General features: G+C 35.0%; 1 protein-coding gene and 1 long non-coding RNA gene across 5 annotated transcripts in view; one reads left to right on the top strand and one right to left on the bottom strand.

Moving 5' to 3' along the window:
- Positions 1 to 25,081, bottom strand: part of tns1b (tensin 1b) — a 293,434-nt gene that overhangs the window by 226,622 nt on the left and 41,731 nt on the right. The gene's annotated exons all lie outside the window — the stretch shown is intronic.
- LOC137035379 (uncharacterized) lies at positions 2,085 to 12,249 on the top strand. The gene is made up of 3 exons (XR_010897069.1): positions 2,085 to 2,266; positions 2,349 to 2,397; positions 10,971 to 12,249. It is a non-coding gene; the product is annotated as an uncharacterized lncRNA (long non-coding RNA).

The following is a 25,081-nucleotide window of genomic DNA, read 5'->3' as shown; positions in this document are numbered from 1 at the left end:
GTAAGAAGCAACTGATTCAAATCTGATTGAAAGTTTCTGCCGTTTTTAGGAAAGAAAAATGGAAGATAAAAAATGCTCAACATTGTCACAATTCCTTCCAGTCCACTTAACAATAATATGGGACAATTTTTACCAAACAATTTTTACCAACTTATGAATGCAAAACCAGTTTAACTCCAAGCAAACAATCTGAACTCTGATGTCCTAAGGACTCTAGTCCACACCAAGAGCTCTAGTGTGAAAATGCCCTTAAACGGAGTTAAAAGTGTCAACTGTCACACCAAAAGACAAACTAAATCATTGTTGACAGACACAGCATCAGGGCGCTGCTGAAAAGCCTCAAGATAATCTGAGTGACAGACGCTGAAGGAGGAGCCTGAAGAACACGCAGCATAATCAAACCCATCGCAGCTCTGCATCAACACAGCTTAGACCTTCAGCAAAGGCTTTCCTTGTAGATAAAACACAATAATTATTCGTATTGCCTCCATTATGGAAATAAAGCTTGCTCTTTCTTTCGTTCTTTCTGAGCGGATAGTCAGTGTCAAATGGGGTCGAGTACAGACTGAGGACCGTTCTGACTGAGATGGAGCGATTGCGTTTTAGCTAGAGGACAGGGATCAGGATGAAAGGAGCAGAGGAAGGAAGGAAGGAAGTATGGAAAGACAGGAAAGGAGGAGAGCAGGGCTGGGTTGTACAAATGTGACATCCAGTAGAGACTGCAATTGTGGTAGATATACAGTATTTGTGTGGTGAACAGGACTGTTTTATGTTATTTCCACTACACACTGTTTTTGGCCGATATTTTCTACCTATTTTCTGTTTGCCAGTCATAATTTCAGTGTATCTCTAACATTATACTATACAAAAGTGGTTCTTCGAAGTTTATTAAAGGCGACCTATAATGCCCCTTTCACAAAATGTGATATAAGCCTCTGGTGTCCCCAGAATGTGTCTGTGAATTTTCAGCTCAAAATCCCCCACAGATCATTTATTATAGCTTGTCAAATTTGGGTGTGAGCAAAAACACGCCATTTTTGTGTGTGTCCCTTTAAATGCAAATGAGCTGCTGCTCCACGCCCCCTTTCCAGAAGAGGGCGGAGCTTTAACAGCTCAACAAACAACAAAGCTGGAGAATCTCACGCAGCCAAAATGAGGATTGTCAGTAACGGTGTTCAGCCTTACATTGTTCAAACCGGAGTCGATACTGATGGAGAGACTCAGGAAGAAGTTACAACTTTTAGAATGAAACTGGACGTTTCTGAATGGTTAGTGGATAAATTTATGTAGTTGCTGTGGAGTTGATTCAACTCATCCACTAGCATGTGCCGTCATGTTCATCTTTTGTGCAAATCCAGCATTGAATTGACCCTCATTTGTGAAGCTGTCCGGCGTAAAATTACGGCATGACAACAACACTCTACTACAACAACTCTTCCTCTTCTCTAAAGCAGCCCAACATGGCCTCACCCCCTTTGTTGCGTTTTCCAGGGGCGGGGTTTATGTACATTTTAAGGTTAGTGATGTCACTAATCCAGGAAGAAAGATATATGATCATTGAGTGCTAAATGAAAACACTATTTGTTTTCAATTACTATGTTTTGCAATGAAGTGACAGCAATTGTTGAATATTTTCTTATGGACTCTTGCCTCCCAAACACAGACACACTTCATGTTTTATGAGGATTTCCCATAGACATAATGGTTTGTATACTGTACAACTGTTCAGTCCCCATACACTAACCCTACCCATCACAGAAAACTTTCTGTATTTTCAGATTTTCAAAATTGATTTAGTATGATTTATAAGCGGTTTTCCTCATGGGGGACCAAAAAAAAAAAAAGTCACCATAGGGTCCAAATTTACTGTTATTACTATCCTTGTTGGGACATTTGGTCCCCATAACATGGGGAATACCAGGTACACACACACACACACACCGCATCTGTTCCTCTCTTCCATCCATGGAAAACAATGAAGATACACCCACTCTGACTTCACGTGTAACAGCACGTTTTCCTGAGTGGTCTTTCTAAAAGGAGTAGCACAAACACACACACACACACACACATCCCCAGCAGAACACAAAAAGCGTAAACATCTCTCCTCTCACAACGGCTATCAACAAAAACACGGGGGTTTGAATCTTCCTGTGGTTTGATGTCATTCTAACCTATTACATACCACCGCTGTGAGAGCCAAAGCAAACGAACAAACCCAACGCTTATCAAACTTATCTGGCTTGAAACTCCGGAAATCCAGACAGTTCTGTAATCTTTTTTTTTTTTTTTTTTTTTTTTGTGGTTCTCTGCTTGACAAACTTTTTATGTAACATGTTTGTTTACAGAGTTTGAAAGGAACCAACACCTGACCAGATCCTCGTCAGCTGCTCACGGGTATGTTATCTCATCCCCAGCAACTGTGAGAACTCCATACTCACATAATTACCTGATATCTAATACACTGCTATTACTAATGAAAAGTGCCGCATGACTTAATAACATTACTCATACCACCATGATGATCTACTTTCTTTGACATTGTAAGTAAATGTTTAACTTAATACACTTAATACACTCTGGACAATGATTTAAAGTATGAGAAAACAAGATCGTACATGTTCATATTAAGCTGTAACATCTGCTCCGTTCAAAAACACCTTATGAGATCCCAACGCACTTAGAATAATAGTGTGTGTGTGTGTGTGTGTGTGTGTGTGTGTGTGTGTGTGTGTGTGTGTGTGTGTGTGTGTGTGTGTGTGTGTGTGTGTGTGTGTGTGTGTGTGTGTGTGTGTGTGTGTGTGTGTGTGTGTGTGTGTGTGTGTGTGTGTGTGTGTGTGTGTGTGTGGTCCTGGTAAACTCTGTCTTATGACCCCACAAATATGGCAATACTCGAAATTCTTGACCTTGCAGGGAAATTTTTTGGTCCGAATGAGGAAAACAGCTTATAAAGTCATTATATAGATACAAATATATAAAGTATATAATTGAAAATGTATGCATATAAAAAAATGACATAAAAAATGTATGCATAAAAAAATGACGTAAATGATATATATATATATATACACTGAATATTAGGGGTGTAAAGGTACACAAACATGACGGTTTGGTACATAGCTCGGTATTGCATTTAGCATAAATGCTATCAGAGACGGTGTTAAGGACGTTACGTCCATCTCAGATGACCTACTCGTCTCCCTTTTCCAAGTGCGTGAGCGGCTTTTAATTTACGAGCAGAAAGGACATTAGGCAAATGAGTGGAAAAGTGCTTCATCTTGCTCAATGATAAATGCCAGATGAAAGTAGCAAGCACTGCAATCAAAATGCCAATATCCTAAAATTGATTTTAGGGTGAAAGAGAAATGCTTGCAAAGATCACATTATGTTCGCCATCCCTCTCTATGTACCGAAGGCTGGGCAGGACATACTGACTTTGTTTCTTAATTGACAAATGGCAATGTGTGTTTATATGGAGACAGCATAACATACTATCTATGCACAAAGCTGAAATCTAAAATAATCTAAAAAAAAAAAGTCCTAACTGAGTGATTTCTGGCTAGAATATGCTGCAAACTAGACCAGATTTTGTGTCAGATGTCTAATGACAGTGTTCACCACGTCCTCAGAGACCCTGATTATCACAATGGCTGGTAATATCCGCTGCTGTTGTATGAACACTCATAAATACATCTGACCCTTTTGTCCGTGTCTCTTTTGCCTCCCTCATTCTCTACACACGTCTGGTGTCTCTGTTGAAGCTTGATTTGTGGCCAGACCACAAGCACAAAGACGTTTCTGGCCTTTCTCCAAGCAGCCTGGTCTCATAATATCAAAGCAGAGTGCAGAGCAGACCATCAGGGACTATCACCAAAATTCACCATTGTACCAAAATCCTTCATTGTGAAGCGTAGTGAGCCATGATAAGCATTTGGTTGTATGGTGGCCTTGAGCCAATGTGGAAGTGGTACAATAGTCTGTAAACCACAGATATCGAGTGCTCTTTATCCATGCTAAATGCTCATTTGACATGCATGGATTACCACCAAGAAAATGTCATTCCGGACAGAGTCCGAGCGCTTGGTGCCAACATGGATAGGGAAGATGAAGGCACATGGTGCAAAGATAAGATTGTAGAGAAAGATGAATAGTGCCAGAAACATACACCTGATGTTTGAATTCATATTTAAAGTGACTTACATTGCATTGAAAGTACACATTTTATTAGTTCATGCATTCCCTGGGAATCGAACCCATGACTTTAGTGTTGCTAACGCCATGCTCTATGTTTGAGCTACAGGAATAACACGTCTGAAGAGGAATATTGATGGTATTTTTTTTTTTTTTTTTTACATTTTCGAAAGAAGATTTTTATGTTTAGCAAAGCTATTTGATTAAAACATAGCAAAAACCGTAATACTGCAAAATATTATTACAATTTCAAATAACTCTTTTCTATTATATGTTAAAATTAAATTTATTCCTGTGATGCAAAGCTGAATTTTCAGCATCATTACTCCAGTTCAGTGTCACATGATCCTTCTAATCATTCTAATATGCTATTTTGCTGTTTAAGAGACATTTCTTATCATTATCAATGTTGAAAAGAAGAACAAAAGAAGAGCATTTATCTGAAAAATCTTTTGTAATATTTAAAATGTATGTACTGTCAAATTCGATCAATTTAATGTGTCCTTTCTAAATAAAAGTATTAATTTCTTTAAAATAGAACTACCTTTGGACACTTTGTTGGTTTTATATTATTAACAGGAGCAAAGCGGCAGGCAAATCTGAGACAATCGATTGAAAGTGCAAAAGAGAGGAGAGCAAAGAGGTGAAGAGCCCTGATAAAGTTTGCATTTTATGATGACCCAGACAGAAATGAAGTGATTGACCTATCACAAGTTGCAGCACCTCTCACAGTTCATTAGAGGACACCTATACAGGAGTATGGGACAAAACAGTCCATGAAAACACAAAGTAATTCCTCAAACAATTACTGAAACCACTGATATTGAGGCGATACGACTGAGTACCATTATGTGTTTATTTTAGAAATATTAATGCTCCAAAAGAAAGATGAAACTACACTGTAAAAAAAGAAAAAAGATTTTTCAAAGTTGTAAATAAAACAATTATTAGAATGTTTTAATACAAAATACAATGTCAGTCTTTGTACTTCAACATTTTGCTTTTAATTCAATGTGTTACTTGACATTCCTTTGTAATTATTTGTGAAATTTTCAAGCTACTTCTGAGGGAAAATTGTTTCGACGTAAATCCTACACCAATTTTTTTTGCAGTTTACACTACTCAACTGAACCGCACACCAATTTCTATCTGAATCCTCCAGACAGCATTGAATGAATCAATTTACTTCACCAATCAACTTATAGTGCAGCAAAGATCAATTTAGTAAGAGAATGTAGGACATTTATCTAAAAAAAATTTTATTTATGTCTAAAGTGAGTGCAAACAGATGTAGAAATATTGGTCAGTGGCATTAGGCCTTTGTGTTAGGATTTACCTTTTCAGAGCTCTACAAGCTAAATGTCAAAATAGGAACAATTTAGTCATGCACACAAGCAGCTCATTGTTATGATAATCAATTGAGTGGCTGTAAAAGCACACGGTGAGCTTGAGATGAAATTTTACAACCTGCAATATTTCAAGCGTACCACCTCCAGATATTAAAGGACATCCACTCAAGCAGAGTGTTGTGGCTGTAAAAACTGACGTGTCCACAGTGATTGACATTGTGGTTTACCATCATCTGGTCAAGAACAAATGGTAAATGCACTAACTAGTCTAAAACAATAAACATGAAAAGCAAAGGTTCAAAAAGAGGTCATGCAACTGTACTTGAGGATGTGGGTTTACCTTCCCCGTCCTGGACAGTTTAAGCGGAAAGAGGCAAAAGAACAGGAACTTCCCCCAGTTGAGAAGAGCCGCCAAGCACCAGTTCAGACGGGCCATCCTGGTCCGTATCTCGTACCCTGAACGTCCTTCTACGATATCCCAGCACACTCGATTCAATTATGGTCCTGTCACAAGGATAAAGGGAGCCAGCCTGCGAATCCAAAGTCAAATGTGCGGTCCCTCTTCATTCACTTGCTCGGTTCTCTAGAAACGGGGCGTCCCTGAGACCATCGCTCGACTCAGGTTCGGTGTACCCCTGATGTGAGCGCGTGCGGAGGGTTGCTGCTGCCTCTCACTCACTGGGTGCTGCAGTGCACTTCCAGCCATGAGAAACAGAGGAGAGGAGGGGGAATGGGGGGGGGGGGGTCACAGCGTTCATCACCGACAGAGAAACACAAGGGATCACTGCTTGAGACCAAAATTGCCACAACACGAGTGTTGAATACAAATAAAAACTGCCATTGGCGAGTAAATAAAAGGAGTTACCATGTGACTGGTAACTTTATGGTAATCTCAATTGACAAACAGACCCTTTCTGATCAAATCAAACACTAACATAGCCTAATAAAGAAAATGCATCTTATAACAACTTTTTCCATTAAATTTACTAAAGAACACAGTAAATCAGGTGGAGGAATAGAATAGAATAGAATAGAATAGAATAGAATAGAATAGAATAGAATAGAATAGAATAGAACAGAATAGAATAGAATAGCTTGCCAATTTGTTGTGTATAAGAAACGTTTAATTAATGTGACCGTGTGCTTTTTTCCCAAATAAAACACTAAAACTGCTTATTAAAGAACAATTTTTCCATTGGATTTCCTCAAGAATACAGTAAAAAAAAAAATGAAGGAATAGAATAGAATAGAATAGAATAGAATAGAATAGAATAGAATAGAATAGAATGATTTGTTAAAAAACACAGTAAAACCAATGAAGGAATAGAATAGAATAGAATAGAATAGAATAGAATAGAATAGAATAGAACAGAATAGAATAGAATATTGGATTTACTAAAGAACACAGTAAAACCAATGGAGGAACAGAATAGAATAGAATAGAATAGAATAGAATAGAATAGAATAGAATAGAATAGAATAGAATAGAATAGAATAGAATAGAACAGAACATTGGATTTACTAAAGAACATGGTAAAACCAATGGAGGAATAGAATAGAATAGAATAGAATAGAATAGAATATTGGATTTACTAAAGAACATAGTAAAACCAATGGAGGAATAGAATAGAATAGAATAGAATAGAATAGAATAGAATAGAATAGAATAGAATAGAATAGAATAGAATAGAATATTGGATTTACTAAAGAACACAGTAAAACCAATTGAGGAATAGAATAGAATAGAACAGAACAGAATATTTGATTTACTAAAGAACATAGTAAAACCAATAGAGGAATATAATATAATATAATAGAATATAATAGAATAGAATAGAATAGAATAGAATAGAATAGAATAGAATAGAACATTGGATTTTCTAAAGAACACAGTAAAACCAATGGAGGAATAGAATAGAAAAGAATATTGGATTTACTAAAGAACACAAAAAACAATTGAGGAATATAATATAATATAATATAATATAATATAATATAATATAATATAATATAATATAATATAATATAATATAATATAATATAATATAATATAATATAATATAATATAAAATTGGATTTACTAAAGAACACAGTAAAACAATTGAGGAATAGAATAGAATAGAATAGAATAGAATAGAATAGAATAGAATAGAATAGAATATTGGATTTACTATTTTTTATTATTCTATTTATTATTTTATTTTGCTACTGGAGTTTACATTAGATACATTATTAAAATGTGTCAAAATTTGTAAATAAATAAATAAATGTTATGTATCTATATTAAATATAAATATATCTAGGCTAGCATTAAACATGTTTTGCAGTACAGTAACGATGATGAGAATTTGCATTGCCGAAAAAAAAATTCGGGAAAATGTGCTTAACTTTTATGAAAATGTCCTAATGTAAAGAAAATCTAAAGGTTTCAAAAACGGGCTTAATTTTCTTTAAGCAAAATAAAAACATATTGTGAATATATCATCCAGCCCTTAAGCGGACACAGCATTTTGATTCAAGATGCCATAACATCACATCCACGGGTACAATAGAAAATGACATGTAGAAATGACTGGATGAAATGGAGTACAGCACCCCAGGGAGATCCTGTTAGGGCAGGAAGAAGCAGCATAATTAAGATTGACTAGCTCTAACAAATTGCAAAATGGGCTTGCTCTTGACCCTGTGGGACGTTTCTGCCTGTCTGAGTAAACGTTCTTATTAGGAATATTAAGAATAACAGATTTCACAATCACAACAGACCCACAGTCACATCTGATGGGTACATTATGCTCATGGAGAGAGAGCAGTACATTAAATGTATGTTAGCCATAAATGAATGCAGAAAGATTATATAGAAACTTAAATCTAAATGTCAAAACAAACACAGGGTTTTTATAGCAGATGAAGAATTGAGGAGAAACAGCTGATGCCTCAGTTTACCACATGACAAATATAGCCAATAACAATGTTCATAGAACGGCACCATCTCAATCTCATAATACAATCACATCAGTATTCATAGGTAAACTATGAATAGTTTATACATAATACACATCATACACCCACCATATTGCTAAATCTACACGACTCCCCTGCTAGTTCACTGTTAATGATATGCTAAAGCCCGCCGGCACATTGACGTTATTGGTTACAAGGAAGTTTCAGAAGTCACAGATACTGTACCAGTGATTTCAAACCGTGGGTTGTCTTTTATCACTGCAATTTTAAGGAGAAAATACTCAGCAATGGTGTTGACTTATGAATTTGCACATGGTTCCTCGTAAAGTATATTAAAAACACCACATACAAACAACAATAAAAACTTGGTATCATAACTGTCCAGTGATTTAAAATACCTTTTGGATAACAGCAATCCAATAATGCATTGTGACAAAACCATATTTGAGATATATTAACAACCCAATACTAAAAAGCATAGATAAAAATATTTGAATTGAATTTTTCTTTTTTAAAATATTAGTGTGTGAAATGTATTCTTTATGCTTTTTTAATATCCCGTCTTTAGCTTAGCAACTTCAAACTAATGAAATCAATAGAATCAAATGCAAATCAGTCACATATGAAGTTCGAGTCCACTGTATCAGTTTCGTCTCAGTTAAATGCAGCATGCATCTATCACATTGCAAAGCTGAAAGTGGATACGGTGTGTGCCTATGATCAAACACCTTTAACCTTCTGCATGAGTGCCTGATTTATTGATACAGAACAGATTCAGTTTATAGAGTCTGTTTTTGGAACACTGGGAAAAACAGACAATGGAGGGGGTACAGTTTTTGGATAGGATGCTGAGTGGACTGTGACTAATTCAGTGGTGGTGTCAGACCGGACTGGCTGCGGGAGATAAAGTGAATCTGGTTCTGTGCCAGACTAGTGCAGCCAGGATCATTTTCACAATATCCACACTGTACAAAATGGGGTGATACCGTTGATTTAAGATGTCACACAACAGCCCTTTTTGGAAATAAAAGTGAACCAAAGCCACACATAAAAGCTGGAGATATGTGTGAAAATAGTTGGATACACACAACTTTTCAAATTAAAATTCACCAAAACCTCCAACAAACACATTTGTCCATTCACTTACAGGAACAACTCAAATCCATACAATAAAACTAATTATAAAACAGTTAGTTCCTGTCCTTGATTCTGATTGGTCAATAGCTATTTTATTCAATAGCGGCTTCACCCAACGCTTCTGTGTATCACTACACAACACCCTTAGCAACAACTCTTAGCAACATAAACTCTCTGTTCTCAGTTGATATTGTTCATTGATGTTTACTTTATTATGTGAGAAAGAGATTGAGTGAGCGAGTTTATTACCTGCATTCAGATTTAGCATTTTCCTTCAGGTCAGTTCTCTGTTCATAAAAAAAAATCTGTTTAAATGTTCAATGTATTATCTTGTCCTTTTAACAGTTAAGGGGTTTTCCCATGACTGACAGCGCTAGTCAAAGCATTTGTCAGTTGTGTCTTGTTCTGTGTTCACAACAGTTCAGTCTTTTCAATGTAAAAGTCTTCGCTACTGACTGACACACTCATAAAGACAGTCTTTGCTGCCATCTAATGGTGTAATAATGTAACTTCTGTTGCTGTTCACGGCCAGGGACTATTTTTTCTGGTGTAAGGAAGGCTTTTAGTAAGAGTTTACTTCATGAAATTTGCATTGTTACATATTTTTGGCTTTAGTATTGAGTGGTAACTGTTTTATAAAAGCAATAAGGTACTCAAGGCTAGTGCTGTGTCATGTATAAGTCACGGCAGAAGGGGCTGTAGGCACTCCGCTTTGCTTCCCAAACAACGCCCTTCAGCCGTGACTTATTCACGATACAGCACATCCTCTCATACCTTATTGCTTATTTAATTGATCAAAACTGACAGTAAAGACATTTATAATGCAACAAAAATAACGTCTATATACTTCTTTTAATAACATTAAAAATCTTCCCAATCCCAAACCTTTAAATGCTAAAGTAATAATATACACTTCCGAAAGACATGTTTTATGCACTATTTTTGTGCTGTAGATGGTATAAATTATAGCTGTTATATAATTAAGAATAAATTAATTTGTATGAACGTCGCATTTGTTCCCTTGCTGGAGAGAAAAACTAAATAAAACATCCATTTGCATGTCGTAGCTGGTATAAGCTGTTGTTTAGCTGGTCAAACAGCCTGACCAGCTGACAAGTACACAAAAACTAGTAAAGCAGAATGGGCAGGCTTAGAGACTAGATTATCCGATCTAGGCTGGTTAAAACTGTATTTTTCAGCAGGTTTACATGGCTAAAACCAATCCCTATAACCCCCTAAAATGTGCACCATCTCAACAAACCATGTCACTCCCTGCAGATGTCCATATTAAATTATTTCCTCACAAAAAGTAGCTAAACAAATTTCCATCAGACAGATATCCATCAGATGCAACCCTTCGCTCAGTGTCTGTGTGCATTACTCATAAAATCACAGAGGAAGTGACTCTGCTCGCTTTATGAGGGGGAAATGAGATGGAGGGAAATCTGCAAACATGTGGATACATAACCTCGGCCTGGGTGGGTCTCTGCTGTGTCCTGTTTTCCAGGGAACACTTCACACTTTCATCCAAAAACTAGAAAAATCATAGTTTGACAGCTGTGTTATCTTCCATTACAGAAAGAGAAATGATACGCCGCCATCTCCGCTGCTAAGTGCATATGCCTTCAGGACATCAAACACACGATCGCATGACACACGCTGAGCCTGGAGTGATCCGCGCTTTCTACAAAAGCGCTCTGATAGTGTCAGACATGAAAAGGCGGGAGAAAGCTGGGTGGGGAACGGAGAAGCTTCCTGTTTGAGCTGAAAAAAGAAAAACCTAGAAGCTTGTGTGTTCCTTGAAACCAGGGTCTTTCTGGGAAATCAGGAGAGACACAGGGCTTAGTTTTCATTGTTTTTATGGTCATTGTTTAGGTAAGTGAAAGGGAAAGAGGAGGCCCTGAAGTGAGCGGTCTATCTACCTGATGCTGTTCCTGAGATAATCATCAAACCCACATCTGCTCTACGAATGATCATGAATTAAAGGCAGTACAACAAATATGCCTACTACAATAATTAATAAATATTTCATGTTTTAAATTAATTCATATAAGTCTCTGTTGTCCTCAGAATGTGTCTGAAGTCTACCTCACAGATCATTTATTATAGCTTGTCAAATTTGCCCCTATTTGGGTGTGAGCAAAAACACGGCGTTTTTGTGTGTGTCCCTTTAAATGATAATGAGCTGCTGCTCCACACCCCCTTTTTAGAAGAGGGCGGAGCTTTAACAGTTCAACAACAACAAAGCTGGAGAATGAAATGAAACTGGACATTTCTGAATGGTTAGTGGATACATTTATGTAGTTGCTGTGGAGTTGATTTAACTCATCCACTAACTTTTGCCATGACACTGTTGTCGCTTGTGAAAACAAAATGTTGTCATGCAAATGAAATCCTAAAGGTATATAGGTGATTTCTTAATAAAACCTGTCAAGAAAATGGCAAGGGTAATATTTTATGACATACCCCCCAAGACTCTCAGGATGTCCAAAAGCTATTTCAGTTTAACTTAATACATTTGCTTTTTTCAGACAGAAAATTGCACTTGCAACAACTTCCTCTTATTTTGCAATACAGATTTACAATTCATAACATCCATCATACTGCATATTCTCAGACTACATAAAAAAATAAAAATAAAAAATACACCAGCGACCAAAAATCAGCAAGAGCAGATGAAGTATTACACAGTCCCATGCTGCACTGCAGGTTGCGGGAAGATATACGCATTTTCACTTGGAAGCAAGTAGTGATACCAAACAGAAAGAGATCATTATCATTGCAATTTAGTCAAATTTTTTGCTTAATTGAAATCGACCAACAAAGACAAGAGGTAAAGGATGTGAACGGCCTTTAATATCCATCTGTTAAGCTTGCTCAGCATGCTGTGGAGAAACGGTGAGAGTGGCTGTGCTTAATCAAATTAGATTTTGCGTGTGTGTGTGTGCGCGTGTGCCCTACGGCTGATGTTTTTTTATAGATACTGCACCATGAGCCAGTGCTACACTCAGTCCCATACATGCTATTCACTATTTGAAAATGAATAACTCCCTCCAGAATCACTTCCGCAGACTCATTTTCTGTGTGCACAGCAAAAAGGAGGTTCATTTTTGCATTTTAACTCTAACCAATATTTCATAGCGATGTCAGTACAAGAATGTTGAGGTCTGGCGAACCACCATGACATCATATGATATGCTGAGGGACTGATTTGAAACACACTATATAGGCAGCAACTATAGATTTCCCTTAACTGTAATGCTCAGTTCAGCATATATTACAGTGAGAATAATATTAAACCAAAGCAATATCAATATCTGCACATTAATACACCTCTGTACCAATTTTTACATATACAAATAGATGCAAACCTCAACATAACATCAGTAACTGATGAAATCAATTACCCTTTCACCTCCTCCTATTGATCCTAAAGCCATTCAGAGGATTGAACAGTCTACAAATGGAGACACATGACAAGCGTCTGACTAATTAATAGAAATTTCTCATTCAAAGGACCCAGATTCCATCAAAGAAGAGCTGCTCTTGAAAACCTGCATTCATGCATAAAATACACAACATTAAGCAACCCAGAGCATGTGCTCACAGGAACATATGCATAAGTATGTAGAACGCAAAAAATGCTGACATTCACACTTGTTTGTGAGACAAAAAGTAGTGGCAAGATTTTCAATGGTCCTTAAACACTAGAATTAGACTGATAAAGGCTTTTCAATGGCCGACACCATTGAAAAGAGAGTAGGGAGGATAACAGGGCTATATAATATATCAAATAATAATTCCCCAATAATGATGTAGACTACATAAAATTAAGCAACATCACAATGACTATCACAAATATTTTTTGTCCATTTAATCATTTAGCATACACTAAAAGGATGATAATTTTTGCATTTATTATATATTAAATATATCAATTCTGTTAAATTTAGGCTAAAATATTTTAAAATTATATATAAAATTAAATGAAAAACATCAACTTAAACTTTATTTCCTTTTAGTTAGTTGACAAGGTAATAATTTTGGTTTAAAAGTTAAATGGAAATATTTAAAATAAAATAAAAAAATAAAAATAATAATAATCAAAAGCACATAACAAAAGCACTAAATTGTGAAACTTCAACTAAAATTAAAATGAAATAAAAGCCCATTTGAAATATGAATAAATACTATAACAGCATAAATGATACTAAAATAAGTTACAAAGCAAATAAATGAATACTGATTATATATATATATATATATATATATATATATATATATAGTACAGTCCAAAAGTTTGGAACCACTAAGATTTTTAATGTTTTTAAAAGAAGTTTCGTCTGCTCACCAAGGCTACATTTATTTAATTAAAAATACAGTAAAAAACAGTAATATTGTGAAATATTATTACAATTTAAAATAACTGTTTTCTATTTGAATATATTTGAAAAAGTAATTTATTCCTGTGATGGCAAAGCATCGTTACTCCAGTCTTCAGTGTCACATGATCCTTCAGAAATCATTCTGATATGATGATTTGCTGCTCAAGAAACATTTAATGTGTACAATTGTACAAAATATTTGTGTACAATATTTTTTTTCAGGATTATTTGATGAATAGAAAGTTCAAAAGAACAGTGTTTATCTGAAATCTAATCTTTTGTAACATTATAAATGGCTTTACTGCCACTTTTGATTGATTTAATGCATCTTTAAATCTTTCTTTAATTTCTTTTCAAAAAAATAAAAATAAAAATTCTTACCGACCCCAAACTTTTGAACGGTAGTGTATAATGCTACAGAAGCTTTGTATTTCAGATAAATGCTGCCCTTTTGAACTATCTATTCATCAAGGAATCCTGAAAAAAAAAGTAAACAACTGTTTTCAACATTGAAAATGATCATAAATGTTTATTGAGCAGCAGATCAGCATATTAGAATGATTTCTGAAGGATCATGTGACACTGAAGACTGGAGTAACGATGCCGAAAATTCAGCTTTGCATCACAGGAATAAATTACTTTGTCAAATATATTTAAATAGTACACAGTTATTTTAAATTGTACTAAGATTTCACAATATTACTGTTTTTTACTGTATTTTTAATTAAATAAATGTAGCCTTGGTGAGCAGATGAAACAGATAAAAACATTAAAAATTTTAGTGGTTCCAAACTTTTGGACTGGACTGTACTGTATATATATATATATATATATATATATATATATATATATATATATATATATATATATATATATATATATATATATATATATATATATATATATATATATATATATATATATATATATATATATATATAAAAAATGTTAAAAAAAAATTATTCATATTTATAATAATAAATGAAATTAAACTGGAATCACGTGCATTATTCATTGATTTTGAAACACATGCAAGGGGGAACTACTACTTCTGTTAATCGGCCTAATAGACGTGTTATCATCAGCCAATGCCGATTATCCCAAAATGGCCTACCGTGAGGCAAAACATAATTTTATCACTACTGAACACTCTCAAACTGCCCTCAGAGGGAGAAAAGAAAATAGGAGGAGGGGTAGCAGGATTAGCCAAAGCATCCTGGGCTACAGCAGCCCCACAATGAAGCTTTAATTGGACTCCTTTTGTCTCGAAATTGAACATTTCTGTGTGGGCCTTTAAGAACCTGCACAAAGGAGGGGAAAGGGAGGGAAAGAAAAGGCAAAGAGGAGGAAAACAGGGAAGAATATCCTCTTCAACTCTCTTCACTCAGGATATTTGGTGGCAGTGTCTTATCAAAGCTCTAAGATGGCTCATGGGGTCTCTTCCTCCACCTGAACAGTGCTTATTTAAGCCCGCTATTGAATGAAAACTAATCAGAGAGAGTGTGGGAACTCAAGCATACAGCCTAACAGAGATTCATCCTCACTAAGGAACCGTCAGCTATGCCAGGCAGAGTTTCCTGCCCATATTATGATCACTTACTAGCTAAAAAAATATATTTTTGGAGTCTATTAGAATACATTTACATAATTTAAAATTCAAAACACATTTGTTTCATACTGCACATTGCTGCGGCACCTCTTTTCACTCTCTGCTGAGACACTTTTATTTCCCGTCTCTTTAAGGCCAGTGTAAAATGATTCATGAACTCTTAATGTGTTAAAAATAAAAAAAATAAAAAAAGACTCACAAGTTATCAGGTTGAATCAGTCTAGCGAATTATTCACTGAATCAGTGATACTTTATTATTAACATCTAGCTGACTTACTGTTTTTTATGACATGTAAATAATAACACACCAAAATAAAAGAAAAAAATTGAACCAAAAACACAGCAAAGATAATAAATCATTACCACTCATGTAGTGTCTTGGTCATGTGGCATGTTGTGGTCCGAATTTTCCCTAATTTCTACTGGAGGGTGTTTATAATCACTTCCTGATAAAAAAATAAAATAAAATAAAATAAAATAAAATAAAATAAAATAAAATAAAATAAAATAAAATAAAATAAAATAAAATAAAATAAAATAAAATAAAATAAAAATTACCTTTTAAAAAAATAAAATAAATAAAATCAAATTAAATTCAATTAAAAATAAAAATGTAAAAGCAAAATGTAAAATGTAAATAAAATAAAATAAAATAAAATAAAATAAAATTACCTTTTAAAAAATAAAATAAATAAATAAATAAAATCAAATTAAATTCAATTAAAAATAAAAATGTAAAAGCAAAATGTAAAATGTAAATAAAATAAAATAAAATAAAATAAAATAAAATAAAATAAAATAAAATAAAATAAAATAAAATAAAATAAAATAATAAAATAAAATAATCATTAAACCTATTCCGCATACAGTATGTGTAGCATTTTGAAAGCAGATTTGCTTTTAAAATGTCTGTGTGGCTGTTGTGACATTTTGTGGTCCTTATTTCTAATAGAGGGTGTTTCTAATCAGCTCCCGAGGATTTCCCCACAGGGACAATGCTTGAACAAGAGGAGCATAACGGGGTCATTCAGACTCGACCCCCAGACTGCCATGTAATCATCTACACGTTTAATGAAGGTTGTGCTTGCACATCCTCTCCATTAAGAAAAAAGAGAATGAAGCAATAAAAAGCCATTGAGGGTCTCAGGCACTAAGTCTCTCTCATCCCTCATTCAAACACCATCCATTGTTGAGTGATGTCGGCTGTTCCTCATGGGAATCTGTGAGGTTTCAGAAGATGCTAACAATATAAATGCAAACACACACTGCTTTGTTGTTATAACACTCATCATGCCAGGGAAGTAAAATATATCGGTACCATAGTGCTTATCAACTGATATTAATGTTTTTCTTTACAGGTCCATAATGGATATTTAATAGTGCACACTCATTTCTACCTTTACTTATAGATTATTTTAAATGTCATCTAGCACTCTTTTAAAATTATTTTTTATTAATACTAATAATTTAATAATACTGTTAAATATAGTCTTTAGCAAATCACAAAATTAATATCCGTCTTTCATGCTTTCTGTTATAATGTAGTAATGCCTAGATAACTATATCGAATTTTAATATTGTTCAAAATGCAAATAATAATTCTCAGTTTATCTACATTGGACAGCATCTTAATATCTGTGGATCTGTACAGCACGCATTTTGTGTTGGGTTCTGTTGGGAAAGAAAGACCCAATCACAATCCAGTATGTAAACCGGCCTATACAAAAAAGAACCAATGAATTTTCAAACCTTAAAAAAATTCATGTTTTTAAGTTATAATAACTGTAACCAGAATGTTTGAAGATCATCAATACAGTGTTGCCTGTGAAAACACATTGCTCTTCTGCGCTCTAAACTCATTTACTGCACTGCTATGCGTTTATTCTCTAGTGCATTCTGGTTCCACTGTATTCATAACTGCTGTGTCTTTCCACATTGATGAATGGCCGGGGGGCATGCAGGGCTGCCAGGGGAGCATTTTATGTAAGAGATAGCTAATCCCATTACTCTCTTAGCTGGAACATTGCAGTGTGCCGCACTGCCAGAGGCTGAGAGTTTTGGCCCGTGACTGAAGCATTAAGCCAAGAGAGGGAGGGAAGAGCCCGTCCCACTGTAACCTCCATGGATGACTTTGAATCACAAACACAAATATCATATTAGTACTATTATGGGAAAGAAATACTGTGTCTGTGTATGCATCCAAGAGAAAGAGCAAGACAGTGAGGAAAATAAACATCAATACCCGTAATACTCCACTCTATGAATGATAAATAGAATAGATATCTGTTCTGAAACAAATAAAAGGCTCAGTGACAGATAAGGATGTCTAAGATGGATAGAAGGATAGGAAAAGAAGGATAAGAAAAACAGGAAAAAATCTTTGTAATCTGTACTCATGTTGGTAATTAGGGAAAAAAATTATAATAGAAAAAAAAAATGATACTCAATTATTGTGCTTACAACTTGTAACACACCGTAAAAGTTTCAAAATACATTTTTGAATCATGAATACCATTAGGTTTTCTTAGGATTACTTAATTTGACATTGTAAAACCATAACTAACCTTGCTATGTCATAAAAAGATAAAAATATTTAACCCTTAAATGCATGACTGTTTTGCCAATCATTCTTACATAGTCGGGTCTTTATCGACCCGGATCTATATCTAACACGGAAGGATCTCTACCTGTCGCGATAATATAAAACTCCTCTGATATTAGAGTAACAATTACAGAAGAATAAAATAAATCTTATTTTGTTGCCTTTTGGAGCTTGAAAGGGCTCGTTCTGAGCACATGTTTTATGCCATCATCTAGGGTTGTCACGATACCATAAAAATGTCTTACGATACTATACCAGCTGAAGTATCACGATACCAAGTAGTATCGCGATACCATGCAGTATACAAAATGAACCAAACTTTCATAAAAATATGAAAACAGACCAGATTTTTCTCTGAATATTTCATTAATAAGAATGAATAACAGGCTTTTATTACCAATCAAATGAATCATTGTAAACAAAATTCATCTTAGCACTGCACAGAAGCTGTATGAACTGACATTATGTAGCATTCATGCATTTACACTTCAATTACAATTGCATAAATAATGTTATGATATTAATGTTTAAAATATAAAAATCTGAATATAGAAATAAAAATGTTGGCGGAAAAAAATGATAGAATAGACCTACTTTTAGATGGGAGACTAAAGTCGCCAGTAGGTGGCAGCAAGTGTTAATGATTAAGTCAATGAATCATTCAACCGATTCGTTCAAAACGGCTTATTCATTCAGGAATGAAGCAAATGACTGTCTTAATGAATGGATTAGTGAGTCAGTGACTCGTCCAATTTGTTCAAAAACAGATTCATTTAGAAACGAAACAAAAACAGCGCTCTTGCTCGTGTCACGAACTATCAGGAGCATTTTTGCCAGCCTATCTTAAAATATCTAACCCTGACTGGAGAGCAGTATGTATATTAAAACATAATACATTTATAATTATAAAATCACGATTGATATGATTGATAAGAATCGAGTGCAAACCCGCTATAACTTATTGATGAATGGAATTGCATTTGTCTGAATCGTGTTCGCAAAGATGTTTCTAGAAACAAGCTATTTAATCTTTTCCAGAAGTGGCCAAATGAGCAACGGAAAAAACTGTGAGAATTCATTCTTATATAAAGATTTTATGATGTTAATTGAGTGAATTTCAGACCCTTCATTCAGTTAAAATGCACTGTGAACAACAACGTGCAGGCGCAACTTTATCTCATTGCAAAATTAACTGAAGCATCAGGAAACAATAAGGCGCTAATTCTACAGAGCATTTACTACACAGGGTACAGCAGACAGTCAATGGCAGTCTCTTGTAATGTGTTTGCAGGCACACGTTCAACCAAAGTGTACCTGCCGCATATACAACATTCCTTACAGTACTGACGATACTACCGTTTAAAAAATACAATGGCATCACGAGTATTTTGAAGCTTTAGTATCGCGATACTACCATAGTACTGGTACACCGTGCAACCCTACCATCATCACTGTTCTCATCAGAGCTCATTTGCCAGTAAATTCAGCAAATAATGGGCTAGTTTTATGTTTGAGGTCATGAATATGAGATTCGCTATCTCAAACGTATTCTCAAAACTATATAATTTTCTACATCTTCAAAATAAATATTTTGATCGCTAACAGCTTCATTAGATTCATCCTGTAACAGTTACAGTCATATTTGATTGCGTTTAGTACTTGCTCTGCAGTAAATCGCTGAGCCATTTCATGTTTTTCTTATTATTTCGTTTTATTCTTATTATTTATTATTTATTTTATTATTATTATTATTTATTTCAACCCTATACAATTTTTACAAAAAATGAATACAAAAATAGGCATTCTTTTATAATTTTATGATTTTTTTCTTGTTATATTCTTTATAATGAATTGGAATACCAAGTAGGTTGATGTCTAACTTTAAAAAATGAATGAGGAGGAGGGTAGTGAATGACGTCCCGGGTCACTAAAGACCCGAGGTATGCATTTAAGGGTTAAAACTGATATAACTGATATTTTTCTTCTCACATCACTTCCTGAACTTTAATTAGATCAAAACTACTTAAAAGTTTGTTTCCCCCCCAACCAATTTCAGCCTTTTAATTAGGGACACACTGATATGAACATTTTGGCCGATACTGATAACTGATCAATCTTTATATTTAAAAGCCAATAACCGATATATTGGCCGATAAATTATTATATAATTTTTGAGAGCCTGATTACAAAAACAATAGTTTCACCATTAAAAGCCATGTACCGAGCACACAATTATAATGTTCTCATTTAATTGTATGCTTGTATGACAGACTAGCACTGCACATGTTGCACTTAACTGTATTTTCCTTTTTTAAGTGATTTCAATCATATTTCAAGCAGTTCAAAACCATATTGGTGGACAGTGCACATCTGTCTCAGCTGAAGGAAATAATCCATTATTTATCGGCTTTGATATATTGGCCAAATTTTCTTATCTGGCCGATAACAATAAAATTAAAAATTAACATATTGGTCAATACCAATATGGTAGCCGATATATTGTGCATCCCTATGTTTAATGAGTCTCCGGTCAGTTACACCACCTAGATATTTTTGACTTTTACATGTTCATCATTCAGCAATTTTAATATATTTTTGAGTAACTCAGAAATTCAGCCACAAAAAAAAAAAAAAAAAAAAAAGCACTGCGTCATTGTTGACCAAAACTATTTCAATGTCAATTCTCATTAAAGACTCACAACAGAGGAAACAGAAGCCGTACCACCTCTTTCCCAAGAGCAATTTCAAAGGTCAGTGTTTTGGCCAGTAGATCAGAAATACCATCCAGTGACTGTGTAGAAGAGGCTGTTATTTTGATCCTCAGTCTGTGTCCATAAAGCCCGTCACTAAGAGGCAGAACCTCCAGCAGGACCCGACCAAGGAGACATGCCTCACTTGTGCAGACACGCTTCACTTGTGGGCTCCTATAGTGTGAAGTGCACATAAAGACCATCCCAGGGGTTAAATAGACCCTCTGAATGACCTGCAGGCACTGTGACCAGGAATTTGAGACATTCACAACACAAAGCCATCAAGATACATCAAAACAGTTGTGCCGAAGCCGTACACGGCACACTCAAAGCCCTCCGGCTTTTCATGGATCTGTCATCTGACTCTTTGTTATGGTCTGTGCTTCTAACCTTTGCTGGTGAACTCTTGTACATTAGCAGCTTATTTCCTCAGACCAACCAACATGACTGATGGTAACTGATGTTAATGGACAAAGTAGACAATGTGGGGAAGAGTCCTAATGACAGGACTGCAGTTGAAAGTTACTTCCACCCAATGTAAAAGGTTTTTGTTTGTCCTTCAAACTGCACAGCAATGGCAATGTATAGAATTGGTAAAACGCACCAATTATTAGACCTAATGTACAAATTAGCACGTATTTCTTGGGGGGGTGGCATAAGCCAGGGGAGTGAAGTTGACCTTGGAAATCTTTACTAGGAACTCTTTCCTAGCTGGCCTCCATTACACTCACCCCCTATACCTCCCACCCATCCGGGTCACGGCACCAATGCAACCGGTCCTACTCGACCCGCTCAGAGGGATTCGAACTGGCGTCTCCGACATGGGATCGCAGCCTCTAATGTCTTCACTAGAGTGAGGTTTACCTTGGAACTCTTTATTAGGAACTTCTTACTAGCTGACCTGCATTACACTCACCCCCCAAACCTCCCTTCCATATGGGTCACGGCACCATTGCCTACTCGACCAGCTCCGAGTGGGATTCGAAAGGACGTCTCAGGGCATGGCATCACAGCTTTTAACGTCAGTTACTACAGTGAGGTATACCTGCACAGCTCTTTCCTAGCTGGCCTCTATTATACTATGCATGCTGGGACCTTGCAAAACATTGTTTAGATGACTCAATTTTGAAAGTTAGGACAACATCTGAACAGGTTTTGAACAAATGCCAGAGTATCTAAGCAAGGTCAATAAAGCAACTTTTGTTAGCAATATGTGAAGAGTATTCTTGTTCAGTACACACTAGGGATGCACAGTATAGCGGTACTGGGAAAATACCGGTATAAATTTTATTTCAAACGGTACAATATTATGATTTTGCTGATTTCGGTATATGCTGCTTTTCCGAAGTTCACCGCTAGGTGACAGTGTGCTACACAAACTGACGCAAAATCCAAAAAAATGGATAAAGCAGTAGAATCTCACTCAACACACCCAAAACTAATTAATAAAGAGAGAAGTAGACTTATAATTTGGAATTACTTTGCTTATAAAAATGAAGAACCATCAAACCTTGCCAAGCATCTGTCACTTGCTCATTCTGACTTGTACAAGACAATTCAAGATAGACAAGTCAGTGCATCATTCAAACGATCTAATTTAGACATTTATTTTCTTTTAACACTGATCAACGCACGTACATGAGATCATATCAGTTAGATAACACGAAAGCTCCAGCGTGCATTTGAACCAATGATGTTTAAATCTCATAATATTTGTACTTAGGTTTAGGTAGTTCTAACAGTAGTTGCAGGTACAGAGATGCTAGTTACAAAAATTAAATAAAGCAAACAATGTAAAATAACACTGGAGAGTCACTGTTAATACATTAAATAGGTAAATCCTTACGATTAATTTAAAGTTACAAACGTTATTTAGTGACAGACAGCAACATGTATTTTTGGCTTCACAGATTCGATATCGGCTACTATTACACATGCGCTGACACAAACTATTAAACTATTTAAATTCACCTAAGACATAATAAGTAGAATAGGGAAGGCGTAGGACATACTGCATAATCTTTTTGAAGAATACGGAAAGCGTAAGAACGTGCAAAGTGATCATTTGTGTTTATAAAGCATATACAGTTGTATTTTTTTTTGAAAATGGCAGATCGTTTCGCTAGATAAGACCCTTATTCTTTGTCTGGTATCGTTTAAAGCCCTTTGAAGCTGCACTGAAACTGTGATTTTGACCTTCAACCATTTGGAGGCCATTGAAGTTGACTATAAGGAGAATAATCCTGGAATGTTTTCATCAAAAACCTTCCTTTCTTTTCGACTGAAGAAAGAAAGACATGAACATCTTGGATGACATGAGGGTGAGTAAATTATCAGGAAAATTTTATTTGAAAGTGGACTAATCCTTTAAGGTAAAAACTTAATTTGGAATGTGCGAGCTCTCTGTGGCTTGTGTGTGCGTTGTTTGTTTGTATAAGCGCAAAGAAGCCATCTCTCAAAGAGTTTGTTACCAAGTACGTTTCTACTGAATTATAAAATTGCTTGGATGTTTAAAAATGTTTAAAAAACATGGGCAAGTTATTTCTGTCAGTTGTCCGAAACAGTCATGAGAGTGTTGTATCGCAGTGTGCTTATGTACAGACGCAATGTCTTTTGAAGCCAGAAGCAATTTGCTCATTTTGAGAGTTAGAGAGGGGAGAGAAAGTATTGCTGAATTTACTTCACAAGAAAGTTTTTAATTAACTGATTTGATGTGATAATCTGTGTTGATTCATTTATTAACCCTATGGAGTCTGAGGCTGATTTGGGGCCTGGAGAAGTTTTGACATGCCCTGACATTTGTGCTTTTTTCAGTTGTTCATAAAAATATTAATGGAAAAAGTGTCATTACACTGTATTCAGCACAAACTAGGCTACCATAATATGTGAGGAACATGTATGTACATGTTTGTATTTTTGTATAATGTTTATGCGTGGTTATTGAAAAAACAAAAAACTTAAGTCACTCAAATAAGGCCAAAAAAATATATATTGTATTATTATAATATTATATTATTATTATATTATGTGTTCACAAGACTTCTGAGTATTGGAGGATGTAGACTAGAGTTTTTGCTTCAAAATTATATAAAAACTATTCTGCCTACTCCTTCATATAAAACAATAGAGAGATTTAAATTTTGTAAGACACTTTTTGTCAAGAAACACAGTATGCGTGGGGGCGTGAATCATCATGAATAATGGGTTATTTATACCTGAGAAGACAAAAGAATCGCATAATGAGCTGTAATGACCTGCATAAATAATGAGGCCTTTCAGTCAGGTAGGCTGTGAAAAAAACCCTCTGTGATCATGTTTCAAGCTCATCATGGTGTATATCAAAAAAACAGAAAAACAGCAGTACTGTGAAATATTATTTCAATTTAAAATAATGGTATTCTATTATATTCTTTAAAATATAATGTATTTCTATGATGCAAAGTGTCTGACATTTCAACTTTTTTTAGACACAAGACTAATTTTTTTGTCATTAGTATTCATAAGTTACAGTTCATTTTCTGAGAACTATCAGATTGGACTTCGTTCCAGAGGGAGACGAGAGATCACGCATCATGTTAGTTTTCTTTATTTTGCAAAAAGCACAACATTTTGTTTGAGTGTACACAAATAAAAGAAGATATTCAACAGATTAAAATGGTGTATAACTCTTAATTGTATGTGCAACATTGACAGAGTATTTTGAGTCTCTTTCACACTGGTAAGAAAAAAAACGTGGTGGTATCGCCGACGATACCTCAGACCTAAACATTTGCGGTAATTTCCCTCTTTGTAAATGCAAAACCTCAGAGAATGAGTAAAATTATCTGCAATATCCGCGCCAAAATTTAGACCCTGTATGATATCGATTTAATATTGATATATCGGTATTAGATTGTGGTACCGTACCGAAGACAAAATCGTGGTATCGAGCCATCCCTAGTACACACATAATAAACTCACAACTCCAACTAAAAATACAAGTACTAAAACAAATAAAATTCTAAATAATATTATCATTGTTAAGGTGTCATTTCCGAGTACATACGCTCAACCCTAGGTGCCAGAAAGCAAAAACAAAACCAAAAGCTATAGTTTAC

The sequence above is a fragment of the Chanodichthys erythropterus genome, chromosome 14 (assembly GCF_024489055.1).
Source record: "Chanodichthys erythropterus isolate Z2021 chromosome 14, ASM2448905v1, whole genome shotgun sequence".
Classification (NCBI taxonomy): Eukaryota; Metazoa; Chordata; class Actinopteri; order Cypriniformes; family Xenocyprididae; genus Chanodichthys; species Chanodichthys erythropterus.
The sequence above is the reverse complement of the archived record's forward strand: the minus strand, read 5'-3'. Positions and strand labels throughout refer to the sequence as shown.